The 15113-nt window shown below is 38.9% G+C and overlaps 1 long non-coding RNA gene across 1 annotated transcript; it reads right to left on the reverse strand.

The window, feature by feature from the left end:
* Window positions 1-1173: 1173 nt before the first annotated feature.
* On the reverse strand, window positions 1174-14564 carry LOC115920047. Its single transcript, XR_004062141.1, has 5 exons — window positions 14165-14564; window positions 5206-5274; window positions 4812-5023; window positions 4362-4521; window positions 1174-3242 (listed from the first exon to the last, which is right to left on the reverse strand). It is a non-coding gene; the product is annotated as an uncharacterized LOC115920047 (long non-coding RNA).
* Between the last annotated feature and the right edge of the window lie 549 nt (window positions 14565-15113).

The raw sequence follows: 15113 nt of genomic DNA on the forward strand, positions 1-15113 counted from the left end.
CCTATATGGGCCAGGGTTACGCGTGGGGTAAATATGGGCAGGCCCACATCGTACCCATGTAAACCATATGGGGCCCATTTGGGCTATGTATGGGCCCATATGGGCCCCACTTGGCCAATCTGGGACCCATATGTACACCCTATGTGGGGCCCATTTGGGCCAAGTGGGTTTAGTGTGGGATGAATATGGGCAGGCCCACATTGCTCCCATATGGGTTACCCATGTGGGCTATGTATGGCCCCACTTGGCCCATCTGGGACCCGTGTGTTTTTTGCACCGTACACCCCGTCTGGGGCCCATATGGGCCAGGGTTTCGCGTGGCGTAAATATGGGCAGGCCCACATCGTACCCATGTAAACCATATGGGGCCCATTTGGGCTATATATGGGCCTATATAAGCCCCACTTGGCCAATCTGGAACCCATATGTACACCCTATGTGGGGCCCATTTGGGCCAAGTGGGTTTAGTGTGGGTTGTATATGGGCAGGCCTACATTGCTCCCATATGGGCCTATGTGGGATATATATGGGCCCATATAGGCCCCACTTGGCCCATCTGGGACCCATGTGTTTTGCACCGTACATCCCATCTGGGGCCCATATGGGCCAGGGTTTCGTGTGGGTTAAATATGGGCAGGCCCACATACCATGTAAACCATATGGGGCCCATTTGGGCTATATGTGGGTCCATATTGGCCCCACTTGGCCCATCTGGGACCCATATTTACACCCTATGTAGGGACCATATGGGCCAAGTGGGTTTCGTCTGGGTTTGATATGGGCAGGCGCACATTACTCCCATGTATTATAACCATAATAGGTATCGTTTGGGATATAACTTGACTGTTACAGTATTTAAGTTTCTGGATCGGATATGCCAATTTCTAACATGTGCATGCATCTAATCATTCACAATTTTATAGTGAGATCATTTAAAACTCTGTCCAATAATCAAATAACATATCCACAAAAGCAATACTATAAATCAAATCAATATGATCAGAATCAATATGTGGCTTCATGAAGACATGTACATTGTATTTCCAATCCAGATACAATTATAATGTTCATTTAGGGGGCAAGGGAGGGTAGAAAATACACAGAACTCAAACCCAACTTACAATACATGTACTTCCACAATATACTGTTTTGTGCTGCGGACTTTTTTTGGAATTTGTATGGAAGCCATGACTTATCTACATGCAGCTTGTCATAAAAATGTATAGTGGGTGCGAGTCTGAACTCCATAAGCGGGGAAAGAGCTTCATTGGGGTTGGTTTCTGTGTGTGCACGTACTCTCTGTATTAAATGGCAGAAACTTCAGATAAAGAACAATAGTACATAGAATTCTTCGTTGAAAAAGAAAAATTTTAATTAATAATCAATATGCTATGCTTCAAAGCTAAACGAATTTGAATCATGAACATTGTTGTGATTATGAACAGGAAAGAAAAATTTTAGGGATATACAATATCAAAGGAAGCCTGGTGCTCTCTTCTCTAATTGAATGTAAAAACACAAAAAATAACACATATAAAAACATGTATCATACTCCAATAACTCCAGTTCCTATAATAAAACTTGTTCAGAAACATGTTACATGTATATGTACCGGTACTACATTAAAAAAAACCAAGAACATATCATTGTTCAACTTTTCTTACATCTAGAAAATATATAACACAATGCATTAACATAATCTTGAATACTAATACGATTTGTTTAGAACGTTCTTTTTTGTTTCAGCCAAAGTCCACTTAGCACACCGATTGTCATCTTACAAAAATATTTATAGTACATAATAAGCACATTTTGGTTTCATACACAAATGTCAATAAATTGGCAAGTTACTAATTAAAAAAAAATTGGCGACAAAAAATGTTTGCACACTTTGGCTTGAATTCACGAAGGTGGTCTATGATGTCCACGGTTTACGTTGCCCACTGTTTTACGTAGAGTTCCTTAACATAATTTAAAACATGGTCTGAAAAATGACGTCATATGACGCGTCTTAAATCAAGGTTTACGTAAACCTAGCTTCGAGAATTTAGGCCCTTATGTTGGCAAAGATTTGCAAAGATTGGCAAGGTGCATTAATGCTAATGAATACTTGTCTGGTATACTTTTTCAGTTCAGGTGGGGAAAACAAACCCAACTAAATATCTGATCGTACATCTTACCTTGGCTAAGATAGGGCTTTGTGTGTGTTATTGATTTTTAGTTTCTGATTCCATACAAGATTTTAAGGTCAAGTTACTTATATAAACACATTGAATACAAAGCATAGAATATATATGTTATGTACATTTATCGTATCTCACACACAAGTGAAGACCCTGTTTTTGTCTCATTCCTGAATGATTTAGTAAACTCTAGAACTACAGAAAAATATGTACCTACTACCCGTGTCAAAGTTAAAAATTGTTCTGTTCAAGCAGCTTACATGGGCTAAGATAGAGCTTTTGTGTGTGTTAATTGGTTTTTTGGTTTTTGATTCCATACAAGATTGTAAGGTCAAGTCATTTATATAAAACTTTGAATACAAAGCATAAAATATATATGTTATGTACATTTATCTTATCTCACACACAAGTGATGACCCTGTTTTTGTCTCATTCCTGAATGATTTAGTAAACTCTAGAACTACAGAAAAGATGTACCTACTACCCGAGTCAAAGGTAATTAAAAATTGTTCCGCCAAATAAATTGCTAGAGCTATTTCTAACAGCGAGACAAAAATGTTTTCTCTCCTCAATTTACAAAAATACCTAGAAGCTAATTTTAATAAATACTGTAAACCCCGCATAAGTTTAACCCTACTGGGAGCTTCAACTCTTGAGATCACCAACGCCACGGATCGGTAAGGAGACAAAGGGGTTTTGAAAAGAAAAAAAAACATCATTACGTGAAGAGAATTTTGTTGCTAAATGGAGTTGATGGAGCTATAACTGGGTACTGGGTTAGTATGGTTTTAAAATTATTTTTAAGTTCCCACAGCAATGACATATTTTCTGGGATTTTATAACACTTTTAGGACCCTGTGACCTTTGACCTCTGACCTAAAATAACACCAGTTCATCAGATCTGTTACTCAGGTCCTTGATGGTTGTTTGCTCCTGTGGCCATCCTCCTTGCCCGTCGGTCTCCTTGCCGATCCCTGGCATTGGTGAACCACCGTCCAGTCCACATGGATATGTCGTTTTCTGAGGTATCCTTCATCCCTCTGTTGGGTCGTATACCCTCTGAAAAAAGAAGGATGTATTGTCTGTAAAGTATATGATATTCATCTGGTGTTTAGAAAACAGAACTTCCATGGTAATAACATTCAGTCAACAAGTTGCATTTTCTGCTCCAGTATTTGTTAAATCATTATGCAAAACCTACTCAATTAAATAACGCATCATTACAAAAATTATCTTGATATACTCAAAGAGAGTACTAAGAAAAGGAAAACAATAGACAGTCTCAACTTCCCACAATCAAAATTGATTCCTCCACCCTCAGCAGATGTGATAACATCCATTAGTGATTTACCTGCACCTTTTAATGCTGAATATAAATTGCCAATTTTGTTCTCACATTAATCCCCGATGGCTGGTTAATTCAGATTACAGTACACCCATGAATAGTTGATACAGCAATGGATAAGCTTAGTAAAATAAAAAAAAAATCCCTAAATGTGCTTATGGTATTATGTTAGCTTATTGTCAACCTTGTAAGCAAATAGATTAATTTGATGCCAGAACTGATATACCTTTTTTACAAATTGGCTAATACCAATATAGAAAAAAAAATCATCTGCAGATTCCGATGTGCCTAAAATATGCAGATATCTATATCGGCACAGGCCTGTCATTCCAGCAATTTCAAATGCTCCTTCTATATATACCTGTATTCTTGCACTACATTTTAAATTATTATATAAGGCAATTGAATGGATCAAATTCTTACATATTTTCGCAAAACTGCTCTTTTTGCAACACTGAGCCTGAAACATTCATATATCTTTTTATTTAAAATATAATATATTGGGAAACCCGACTAGGACCAAACACTCAACATCATTAATCGAAAAAGTAATAAAATGCTAAACCCTTCAACTTTATATAAATTCTTTAGCTCTGCACAAGATAACTTTGTTACATTTGTAATCATATCAGGACAACTCACCCTTGACAACTACTTTTTTTTTTGAAGGGGGGGGGGGGATTTTTTACTTTGCTGTCTCTTAAAATCTTGATTGTCTAATATCTGTTCTTTTTTTTTTTAAATCAATTGAAACAAAAACAAAATTATAGACATATTATCTTGAAGCCCTGACCGCTTCTATCAGGGACAGAGCAAATAGGAAGATTGCTTACTTGTTACTACAGCATTCAGGCTTCTGAAGTCGGCAAAAGCAAACTTCCCCTTTGCTCCCGTTAAATTGAAGATCTTGCTTACTTCGTGGCCTACTATTTTTTTCATAGCGTTTCTGCAGACCGCCTGCCCAGACCCACCAACGAGGCTCAGGATGCGTGTCTGGAAAAGAGAGGAAAATGAATTAAAATCCTATGACAAGAGCCATGACATTGAGTAGAGTTTAGATTAAGCGCTGCAAAATTGCAAATTTACAAAATTTTGTTTGTCTACTTCGTTCGTTCATAATTCAAAACTTTCATCTAACATTTCCATAGTGTTCAATTTTATATACAAAACACATTGTATCATCTTTAAACTACACAATTTGGTGCAAATAAATTACTAAAAGAAGGGGGAAGAAAGAGGTGAGTAATAGATACAATTTGCATAAGACAGAATTAGTTTTGTACCAATTTCTTTCGAGCTACCGATGACGCCTCTAGGAGGGTGTTCAGCTCCTGTAGGGCTTCCCGGCTCTCACATGGCAATAGAGGGAGAACAGCCTCATCAACACCCTCATCATCACAAGGTAATGGCTGACGCTCTACTATCCTTGACAGTAGATCCTCCACACGGTCAAGCCTCTCCACAACTTTCTCAAGTATGTTAAACACTCTTGTATCTGTAAATGGAAATTAAGAAAATGCATATTTTACATACCTTATAGTGAATATTAAAAAAAACCTCACAGAAACAAAAACTAAACTGTGCAAAACAACCACATAAAGAGGCATAACTTCATTGTTAAATACATTTAAAAACTTTTTGATGACAAAATTTTAAATAATGAAAGTATCAACTTACTTGCAGAATAATCTTATGAATCAGTCTCCGGCACAGTGGTCATTGGTGATCCCTGCTTCCTTTGTGTCTCTAATGTAATAATTTATAAAGAGTAGTATCAGTATCACTTGGACAAATATTGTACACTGTCTCTGTACACAAAACCTCTCATACAAGGAGGGATCAATTTATCAATTTACTCACAGTAGACATTACTCAGTCATTAATAGAATTAGAAGGGAAATCTCAAGCACAGTCATACATGTACTCAGCTAGTACTACTATCCAGTTTATGTGCTTGTCGTCAAAGTAACAGTATAACACTAGTATACCTATTAACAGTAACACCGAAAGACTGTAATTGTAAACCAAGTCACCAGGCCTCGAGAAGCTAACACAGTAACAGTAACTAACACTGTTACTTCTTTTAAGATCAAGTAGGGAAATCTAAAAGCACCTACATGTAGATTATATACACTCACTATATCCAGTTTAATATGTGCACATCTGTCATTACTTCAGTACTGCATATGCACACTATGCACAAAACATAATTACTACAGAGTACAATACAGAACACCCCTCATTCATGCCGCACAGGATAGCTTCATTGTCTACGCATAGGGGGATTCTTTCCACCTCCATAGACTTTGTACACAAGTGTATGCATACACACTGAACTAGTGGTGGCTTATTTCACGATATCGCCAATATAATTCATGAATATAACGAACCACTGAAATACTAAACACCTCGTTACATGCACATAACTAATGTTTTTGAGCTAAATATAACTGTATCACCTGGTGTCAGTCGATCAAGAAGCATGCATGCAGGGTCAGGAACCATCAAAAGACAAAAGACTGATCGGCTAATAGACACGTGTGTTGTCTGTTGAATATATGCGATGTAAGCATGCATGCACGTACGAGTCAATAGTCTAGCGCGATGTATAGCGCACGTGCAACGTCGATTATACGTAACGAAATTAGTGAATCATTTCTATGTGCGCTACATAATTGCGCACAATCGTGGGCTCGTGGTGGGGGCGGGATTTTAATTAAATTTATTGAAATAAAATCCACTTTTTCGGATTATCATCAAATATCATCATCATCAGATATGGGAGCATCACGCAGGGGGGGGGGGGGGGGAGGGGGTAGCAGCCAACCAATTTTTTTTTTCTCTCGAAAGTGCAGGTAGAACCCAGATGGGGCCCATATGGGTTTGATATGTTTCTATCAGGGCTCAGGCGATGAGCCACATCGCCCATATAGATACCACATGGGGCCCATATGGTTTTATAATGTGGGTTCGTGGGAGGACCCATATGGGCCCCATATGGGTTTGATATGTCTCTATCTGGGCTCAGGCGATAAACCACATCGCCCCTGTAGATGGCGCATGGGGCCCATATGGTTTACTTATTATTTGGTTTCAGGTAGGACCAATATATAGGGCCAATATGGGTTTGATACGTTTCTTTCTGGGCTCAAGCGATCCCATATACATACAAAGTGGGGCCCATATGGTTTTACTTCGTAGGTTCTAGGTGGGCCATATAGGCCCCATATGGGTTAGATATGTCTCTATCTGGGATCAGGCGATAAGCCACACCGCCCATATGGAAACAACATGGGGCCCATGTGGTTTTATTATATGGATTCGTGGGAGGACCCATATGGGCCCCAAATAGGTTTCATATTTTTCTATCTGGGCTCAGTCGACCCAGAAATATGCCACTTCGCCCATATAGATACTACATGGGGCCCATATGGTTTTATTATGTGGGTTCTAGGTGGGAAAATCCATATAGGCCCCATATGGGTTTTATATGTTTCTATCTGGGCTCAGTCGATCCATAATTCGTCCTTGTTTTCACGAAGTGACGGTAGTGAGGAAAATCGTTACGCAAAGTGAATGCAATTTTTTTCACTACCGTCACTTCGTGAAAACAGTGACGAATTATGCCACTTCGCCCATATAGATACCACATGGGGCCCATATGGTTTTATTATGTGGGTTCTAGGAGGGAAAACCCATATGTGCCCCATATGGGTTTTTATATGTTTCTATCTGGGCTCAGTCGATCCATAATTATGCCACTTCGCCCATATAGATACCACATGGGGCCCATATGGTTTTATTGTGTGGGTTCTAGGTGGGAAAACCCATATGGGCCCCATATGGGTCTTATATGTTTCTATCTGGGCTCAGTTGATCCATAATTATGCCACTTCGCCCATATAGATACCACATGGGGCCCATATGGTTTTATTATGTGGGTTCCAGGTGGGAAAACCCATATGGGCCCCATATGGGTCTTATATGTTTCTATCTGGGCTCAGTCGCTCCATAATTATGCCACTTCGCCCATATAGATACCACATGGGGCCCATATGGTTTTATTATGTGGGTTCTAGGTGGGAAAACCCATATGGGCCCCATATGGGTTTTATATGTTTCTATCTGGACTCAGTCGATCCATAATTATGCCACTTCGCCCATATAGATACCACATGGGGCCCATATGGTTTTATTATGTGGGTTCTAGGTGGGAAAACCCATATGGGCCCCATATGGGTTTTATATGTTTCTATCTGGGCTCAGTCGATCCATAATTATGCCACTTCGCCCATATAGATTCCACATGGGGCCCATATGGTTTTATTATGTGGGTTCTAGGTGGGGAAAACCCATATGGGCCCCATATGGGTTTTATATGTTTCTATCTGGGCTCAGTCGATCAATAATTACGCCACTTCGCTCATATAGATACCACATGGGGCCCATATGGTTTTATTATGTGGGTTCTAGGTGGGAAAACCCATATGGGCCCCATATGGGTTTTATATGTTTCTATCTGGGCTCAGTCGATCCATAATTATGCCACTTCGCCCATATAGATACCACATGGGGCCCATATGGTTTTATTATGTGGGTTCTAGGTGGGAAAACCCATATGGGCCCCATATGGGTTTTTATATGTTTCTATCTTGGCTCAGTCGATCCATAATTATGCCACTTCGCCCATATAGATACCACATGGGGCCCATATGGTTTTATTATGTGGGTTCTAGGTGGGAAAACCCATATGGGCCCCATATGGGATTTATATGTTGCTATCTGGGCTCAGTCGATCCATAATTATGCCACTTCGCCAATATAGATACCACATGGGGCCCATATGGTTTTATTATGTGGGTTCTAGGTGGGAAAACCCATACGGCCCCCATATGGGTTTTATATGTTTCTATCTGGGCTCAGTCGATCCATAATTACGCCACTTCGCCCATATAGATACCACATGGGGCCCATATGGTTTTATTATGTGGGTTCTAGGTGGGAAAACCCATATGGGCCCCATATGTGTTTTATATGTTTCTATCTGGGCTCAGTCGACCCTGAAATAAGACCACATCGCCCATATAGATACCACATGGGGCCCATATGGTTTTTATTATCTGGGTTCTAGGTGGGAAAACCCATATGGGCCCCATATGTGTTTTATATGTTTCTATCTGGGCTCAGTCGACCCTGAAATAAGACCACATCGCCCATATAGATACCACATGGGGCCCATATGGTTTTTATTATCTGGGTTCTAGGTGGGACAAACCATATGGGCCACATATGGGTTTTACATGGTACATATGGGCCCCAGTAGGCCCACATGATTCCCATATGGGCCCAGATACTTTGCTATCTGGGACAGCAACTGTTCGCTGTCCCTTTCCGTGATTTCTTATCAATTGTTAAATGTGTAATGAGTAGAACAAGCGAACACAAACTTGTGTAATTTCATCCTTTTTCCAACTGCAAAAATACAGAAAACACGCGAAACACGCATTAGCCAACTTATAGTTATCGAAGATTGTCATGGATCAAATAACGGGGCGTTAAAACACGCACAAAGTAGCGCATTATCCTAAAATATTGAGTTTTTGTCAGGATCTAATTTTTCTTTTACCAACTCTGGCACACAAATTATAGGAAGGGCGGAGTACTAAATTTGAAAAATTGTTTGATGCACTATTCCCATTACATTCTCCATATAAAGTTTATAATTTACACTGACATTTTGCTGGTAATTTGATATTTTGTAATAAATGTGAAACTGGTGCAGTGCCTCCGAAATTCACCGCAGTGGAAGCGCGGTTCGGAGCATGGAACTTCAAAGCCAAGTGGAATGTTACACATTCCATTGTTACGCTTTAGAACTCACGAATGCGTTTGAATAAATTACAAGAGTTACCACTCCTTTCTAGATTTCACCTCTCTGTGTAAACCTAGCATAAACGTAGCATTATTAAAGGATTCCCGCATAATCTGAAACAAAGAAGATCAAGACGATCGTGTATTAAAGGGGTGTGCACATTAGATCCAGGTTGAGTGAGAAGGCTGTCTTTTCTCTTTTATAGGAGTGGTTCTCCTTTTATTATCGCTTTATTTAAGACATGGGAACCATGCTTGCGTTGGCCGATTTGGGACAACAGTCCTTTTGCATTATCCATTCTAATCTTTTGGAGGCATTTGGGTATGAGGCAGAAAGGGGGAAATGCATAGAAATTGAATTTTCTCATGTTCAGTGAAAAAGCATCCACTGATTCTGCATAAGTGGTCGCCAAGATACAAACCTACTCAACTGTGCATTTATTCTAAATGCAAACAGGTCAATCTCAGGAGGCCCAAAAATGAAACTACTTCATATAAATCTTCTCTATTAAAGGCACACTGTCCTACTTGTACCTACTTGCTCCCTCTATATAGAAAACTTCCCCAATCGGTGCCTGTTGGTCCCCCATGATCCTCTTTTTCTTATGTTAAATGAGAGCTGAGTTAATGAGATAGCCACCTGTCACAGTGACCTCGCTAACTCGCTGGGTGGTCTAATCCCTTCTAGCTGAAGTAGTAAAGCCTGCCTTTAAGCATCCATTCGCTTCTGTCATTAAATTTGCCTGACTTTTGGTCAGCTTCTGTATTGTCCCGGCCTGGTAAGTGGGCTACACTGATCAAAAATTTTCTGTCAATGTCTTGTATGGGTGGTAAAGTTGGTGTACCCGATGTATGGGCTTCTCTTGCTGAATTCCTACCGCCCCGGCCATTACCCGTTGCTCCTCCTTGAGGTCCTTCATGCGTTTTCCAAGCTCATGTCCAAAGAGAAACTTTGTCACTGGAGCCGAAGGCTTGCAAAGATGGCTGTAAGCCGCGTTCATTTCCGGCTTAATGAATTCTTTTTCAAACTATTCAACTCATAATTGGCATCACAGATTAATGCCAAAGAGTCTTGCTGAGTTTCTGTGATTGTCTGAGATGAAAGCAACTGCGCAAAGGCCGACAGTCCTCTGGTCAGAGATCTTTGAACTCTCTGTAGTTACAAGTCACGAAAGCGAGCTCGTTGTGAAAGGTTTCTCTCATATTGCCGAGTTGATTTTTGGGGTGTCCAAATATTCACAATTACTTGGATGCAAGTACTTAGCTAAAGTATCTGAAAGGACTTCATCTTCCAATCGTTTCATAATCAAATATGAGGCTGAGTTTGCAATCTCCACATCAAGTGGTTCTCCCACTCCTGTGTGTACAGCAAACTTGGCTGCAATATTAGGCACGCAAGCCTCCGATGTGTATTGCTCCACATCATCCGAGCCAACGTAATCCGCTGACTCAACAAAATCGTCGGAAAATGTTCCGCTTTGAGAGGGGCCCGGAATGGCCGCAACCACACGGGCCAACATGGCTTCTATACATTCATGCGAAGCTCCATGGCTGAAGTGCTTTAAACCCATACGTTTTCTTCTCTGTTATGTTCATCCAGGGGTCTCGAGACCGTCGCTGGAGCCATAGACTTTGGCCTAATTGAACTTGAGCGACTTCCCGACGGGATGTCTGGCTTTTGTAAAGTCTTTTTCTTATTTCCCCGCGTGGAGCTCTTAGGCTCATTAGGCGGGACGAGTGTTTTACGGTCGGCTAAGTCCCCCGACATGCACGGCGGAAAATTCGCTGTGCCCACTGACATTGATCGTGAACTCTAAAACGATAGTGGAAAAGCCTAGAGAGCGTCTAACCTGATTAAAACGTCCAAAAAAACGTTTAAAAAGTCAAAGTTAACTTCGTTTCCAATGTAATAATAATAATAATAATAATAATAATAATACATATGATTTATAAGGCGCCAAATCCACTTGATAGTCAAATGCTCAAGGCGCAGCTTGTGCAAAAGATGAAATACATACATGTAGACTGAAGATTTTCGATGAAAATTGAAGTATAACTTGCGCGATGAAAATTTACCTTTCATAAGCCTTAGCTGCGAAGAACAACTGTGCGCATGCGCGAAGAGCAGGATCTCATGTTGTCTCTTTAACGAGACATACGAAGTGAAATTAGTATTGATAGCCCCATATTCTGAGTAATTCACACTCCCGACATCCCGATGCTGGAAAGAAACGCACATATTTGTTTCTTTGCGCCTTACATGTGTCATATCCAACATTCAAATGTATATTAAACAGGTTTATTACTTCAAATTATCTAGCTTATTTGTGTTCTGTTCTTTTCCAAATTTCGGTATGTTAAAGCTGAAACCATGGGCTATAAAAACGGTGCTTTTTAGTTTTTTGATCGGATGATGAAATCATGTCCAAATTTTCATTTGAATGAAACCCATTTACTCTCTAGACTCTACTGTCAGACACTATTGAGTGACTGACTGACTTCTTTTTTTCTCTGGTTATAAAATACTTAAATTGAGCTTCATAGGGAACATGATCATTTTCAAAATTACAGTATAAAAAATTGTATAAGAGCACGGTATAACATTCGTAGAATGTGATTGGGCAAGAGATGTTTGAGTCTTGATATAATGCCAATGTTTTTGGACACCTTACTTTCAACTTCGTGAATATGGTATTTCCAAGACCGACAAGGAACTATCTAAATAAACTCCAAGAAATTTGACTATTATCTACCCTTGGCCATACTCCGTTATCAAGAACAATATTCAAACCATTTAAATCTGTATTATTTCCATTGTGAAAAATCCTATAATTAAATTTCTTTACATTTAGAGATAATTATATTTGAACTATTCACATATATATGCAAGACCTACATTTTCTGTATCCATAAGAGACTTCAAGTTTGAATCTCTCTGAAATATGTTTGTTTTGTCTGCATACAGTATAAAAGACGATTCATAAGCAGATTTATAAACATCATTCAAATATAATATAAATATCAGTGGCCCAAGCAGGCTACCCTGTGAAATTCCGCATGTTACTCTCCTAAACTCCGAAATAGAAGATTGATACTTAGTACCTTGTAATAGATTGTTAAGATAGCTGGTGAACATTTTATGAGCTACACCGCGTATTACATAACGATTTAGTTTAGATAGTAAAATATTGTGATTAATTGTGTCAAAGGCCTTTGACGGATCTGTAAGAACTCCAACTGCAGATTCATTTGCTTCAAAGGCGTCAAGATAATTGTTATACACATAAGCATTTTGGTCTGACTGTTTATTATATACATTTTGTATAATTTATTCTTATGTCGGATCGACTGTAACAGTCCATTCGTCATCCAACATTTTTTTTTTTTTTTTTTCAATATACAATTGGAAAATGCTTATCATACAATGCACGAAAGTTGTTTAACAAATATTATAACTAACGTTTGGATGTTCTACAGCACAAACATCCCTCCAGTCGACTTCTTGCAAATTCCTAATTAAGGCCTCTCTATTCCTCTGATTTATAATTCTGTGACCGATGTTTACTTTCGATGACTTTACATCTGCAACATTTAAATTTTAAATGGTAACAAAATGCAAGTGATTCAATACATCACCATACAATAGACCAGTATCATGAAATGAAAGTAGGTTATTTGAAAGTATATTATCTATTAAAGTGGTAGATGACTTCGTAATTCGTGAAGGTTTGTCGATTAAGGGGTAGCATGAGTTACTGGATTCTATATCGATCACGTTTTTTACCGAGTGGACATGTTGTAATAAATCGATATTATAATCACCCATTACATAACACATTTTGTTGTCGCTAGTTATTTTGTTGAACACAATCTCCAGTGCTTCAGAAAAACATTCGGTCTGAGTATTTAGGGGTTTGTATACCCCACCAACTATAATATTCTTTCTCTTTTCTAAGCTATTTCTATAAAAATGGAGTCACAAATTTCTGAATCCAGTGTCATGTCATCTCTTTGGAAATAATTATGTGAGTTCGCTATATGCATTTCAACACCCCCGCCACGACCATGGTTTCTGTTCTCACAGATAAGAGTATATTCATCGATATGTATTGAAAGACTAGCGTCTGTTAACCAAGTCACACTCCCTGCCTGTCAGTCTTTCTCTTTTCTACATTATTTCCTGTTAATTCAACTTCGATCTAATCCGATTCCTAATACAGTGACAGTATATATCCATCCGATATTTAAAGATTTTATTATCAAGCAACTAGCGAATCTCACGTCAACAACACCTCTAAATATCTGCATACACCACAACATTCAGTGGATATTGTGTTTTTATATCAGAGCAAAATTTTACGAGAAAAAAAGAACGCATTTTAGTCTTCAAAATGAATTGGAAATATGCAGTAGTGTTGTTAAAGGCCACAGATGGCTCTATAGCAATATTGAAGCCAACACGGACAGATGGACAGACAGTGATGTGTTCAAGCTTGGTAGTCTCCAATTCCCTGCGGTCCCAATTCCCTACACATAACCTTCATCTCAATTATGAACATATACCATACGAAAATGATACCAAATGATTTGGGATAAAACACTCTTTCATATGATGTATAATAATTAACTCTTCATAGATGATTTTTTTTAATAATTAGCAATTTTCTAGGTGTAAACCTTTTTTTTTTTACTCACACGGTAGGTGCTATTAATTGTATCAACAAACTTTGGAGGTAACGAGCACAAAATGATATATTAAACTCACTGGTTGCTTAAATCCTGCTAAATGTGAAATGAATCGTGGAATAAGTCCTCTCCTCGGAACTGAATATCCAATTATAGCTGAGCTAAAAGGATTCACACACAATTCTAACACAGTTTAATTCAAAGAAGCTGGCAACGGGTGACATGAGAGGTCTCTTCTAGAACGCGTTATAAAAGCGTTAACAATGTCTCTTTCGCAATATAAGAGGAGAGTTTGTCTCTAGGTCATTCCTCCCGGTTTGACAGATGCCAAAATATACCGTGTGTCGAAGAAAATAATCTACAAATCAATCCAATGCAGATTCCCTTCGCACAAATATGCTTCGTGACGGATAAACCGTATGAAATGGACGACAAAGACTGCGTGAGTTTGTATGTCACCGTCTGGTGACTTGCCATTGATCAAGTCGGTTGGATCATGTGATCCAACAACGAAACCAGAGGAAACTACAGCTAACGAACCATAAAAGGACTTCATATTTCTCTGCTTAGTGGGACGGCCCTGATGGGCATTGTGATGCAAATAATGTGATGTGATAAAGTGGCCTGTTCATTCCGCTGAAGTGGAAAGCGTTCTGCGTCATTGTTTTGTTTTCGTTCACATTTTACCCCTATTGCAATGACGTTCTTCGTCATTGCATTGTTTTCGTTCCCATTCTTCCCTATTTGCAATGACGAGATCTTCGTCATTGCTTTGTTATCGTTCACATTCTTCCCTAATTAGGTGGTCTGTTGTCAACAGACCACCTATTGATTTCGTCAGAATTTTCTTTCTTTATTAGGTGGGCTGTATCTAATACAGACCACCTTATAATTTTGTTAAAATTGCCTTTATTATTAGGTGGGCTGTATCTAATACAGACCACCTTATAATTTTGTTAAAATTGCCTTTATTATTTATTATTTATTTTTCTTATTTCGAACCACTTTTTTGTGAGCAAGATAACTTT

Source organism: Strongylocentrotus purpuratus, unplaced genomic scaffold, assembly GCF_000002235.5.
Source record: "Strongylocentrotus purpuratus isolate Spur 01 unplaced genomic scaffold, Spur_5.0 spur5_scaffold_7, whole genome shotgun sequence".
NCBI lineage: Eukaryota > Metazoa > Echinodermata > Echinoidea > Camarodonta > Strongylocentrotidae > Strongylocentrotus > Strongylocentrotus purpuratus.